Source organism: Carlito syrichta, unplaced genomic scaffold (assembly GCF_000164805.1).
Source record: "Carlito syrichta isolate Samal-C Ts95f unplaced genomic scaffold, Tarsius_syrichta-2.0.1 Scaffold287506, whole genome shotgun sequence".
NCBI lineage: Eukaryota > Metazoa > Chordata > Mammalia > Primates > Tarsiidae > Carlito > Carlito syrichta.
The window spans coordinates 1-2,301 of NW_007231602.1; the positions used below are offsets into that span (position 1 = coordinate 1).

Below are 2,301 nucleotides of genomic sequence, written 5' to 3' on the forward strand. Positions count from 1 at the left end.
GGAGATGGTGGCAGTACCAGTGAGACACCTCAGCCTCCTCGGAAGAAAAGGGCCCGGGTAGATCCTACTGTTGAAAATGAGGAAACATTCATGAACAGAGTTGAAGTTAAAGTAAAAATTCCTGAAGAGCTAAAACCATGGCTTGTTGATGACTGTGACTTAATTACCAGACAAAAACAGCTCTTTTATCTTCCTGCCAAGGAGAATGTGGATTCCATTCTAGAGGACTACGCAAATTATAAGAAATCTCATGGAAACACAGATAATAAGGAGTATAAGAATAAAAGAATACTTCAATGTAATGCTGGGCACTAAGCTACTCTACAAATTCGAGAGGCCACAGTATGCTGAAATTCTTGCAGATCACCCTGATGCTCCCATGTCCCAGGTGTATGGAGCATCGCATCTGCTGAGAGTATTTGTGTGAATTGGAGCAATGTTGGCCTATACACCTCTGGAAGAGAAGAGCCTTGCTTTATTACTGAATTATCTTCATGGCTTCCTAAAATACCTGGCAAAGAATTCTGCGACCTTGTTTAGTGCCAGTGATTATGAAGTGGCCCCTCCTGAGTACCATCAGAAAGCTGTGTGAGAGGCATTCGTGCTCACTATGTTTGGATCTCTGTAAACACATTTTTGTTCTTAGTCTTTCTCTTGTACAAACGATGTACTTTGAAGATGTTAGTGTATAACAGAATTGATGTTTGTTTTCTGTTTGATTTTCAACAGAGAAAATTCCTGAACAAAACCCGAAACCCCACAGGTCATAAGAGAGAAGATAGACAAGTGGAACCTTATTAAACTGACAAGCTTCTGCAAGGTCAAAGAAACCATCAAGAGAGCAGGGAGACAGCCTACAGACTGGGAAAAAATATTTGCCAACACCAGGTCTGACAAAGGCTTAACACCCTGGATCTACAAGGAACTAAAATGTGCTGAAAAGAAAAAAACAAACAACCACATTATCAAATGGGCAAAAGATATGAAGAGACACTTCACAAAAGAGGACATCCAAGCAGCCAACAAACACATGAAGAAATGTTCAACCTCACTAATCATCAGGGAGATGCAAATCAAAACCACACTGAGATACCACCTAACTCCAGTCAGAATGGCAATTATCTATTGTTTTTAAAAATATAAAGCCGGGCGCGGTGGTCAACCTGTAATCCCGCACCTTTGGGAGGCTGAGGTGAGTGGATTGCCTGAGCCCGCGGGTTTGAGACCCGCCTGGGCAGGCGAGACTTCATCTCTACAATAAATCAAAAAATTAGCTGGGTGTGGTAGTGCATACCTGTAATTCCGGCTACTCAGAAGGCTGAGGCGGAAGGATCGCTGGAGCCCAGCAGGTTGAGACTGCGGTGGCCAGGAGCGGCCACTGCACTCCAGTCTGGGTGACAGAGTGAGACTCCAACTCAAAAAATAATAATAATAAAAAAATTATATATATATATATATATGCAATCTAAAAATTGATTCTTGAAGAATTCTGTGTAGAGAAATATGGGAAAGGTCCCCTCTGACCTTTGTGGCTTGTGGTAGAAGACAAGAAATTCCAAGTTTAGCAGCAGATGCTACTTTTCAAATGGAATTTGGAACTTAAAGAGTGTGTTTTCTGTCAACCCACAAGTTATCCCCATCCAAAGCCCATGGAGAACTCCATTCTTCAAACAAATTATTTACTAAAAGAGGATCTTATGTAACGCTTACAAAGGAGAGGATTCTGTGTAGACACATTTATTTATTGGGATTACCATTTCTTGTTTTTAAAGGCAAAGTGTTGCAAAGAGGAATTCAGGAGGCCCCGATCATTGTATCTCTGGCTTCTTATTAGAATTAAAGTTCCGGAGATCCACCTCAGTCTTAATGATTCAGATTCTCAGATGGTGGAAATCTGAAATCTGTTTTTATAAACTAGCTGCATCCTATACATGTGGATGTATAAGAATCCGTGTTCTGAGGATAGAGAAATCTGTTGCTTTTAAAAAATCATGTGTGGGAAACTCCTCTTATTAAATGACACAGATTATTTCAAGGTGACTATTTTTATGAAACAATCCGATTCAATACAGCTCACATTTATTTACTAGGGACATGCAAAGTTCTTGAAATTCTGAGGACAACCTGAAGATGACTACAATGAGGTACTACTTAAAGTACTATATGAATCCCAGGGTGGGAGTGATTAATGTCATTTGGAAAGAATGGAGGTAAATTTCCCAGAGAACACCTTTGAGCTGAAAATGGAAATACAAGGTAGAATATAATAGAGGAAAGAAGTGAGATGCGTTCTGGGAGAGA

The 2,301-nt window shown here is 40.3% G+C and overlaps 1 pseudogene across 1 annotated transcript; it reads left to right on the forward strand.

Annotated features, from left to right (window-relative positions):
• Positions 1–3: 3 nt before the first annotated feature.
• On the forward strand, positions 4–729 carry LOC103254789 (annotated as a pseudogene). Its single transcript, XR_002481645.1, has one exon. The product of XR_002481645.1 is annotated as a mortality factor 4-like protein 1 pseudogene (transcript).
• Positions 730–2,301: the final 1,572 nt, after the last annotated feature.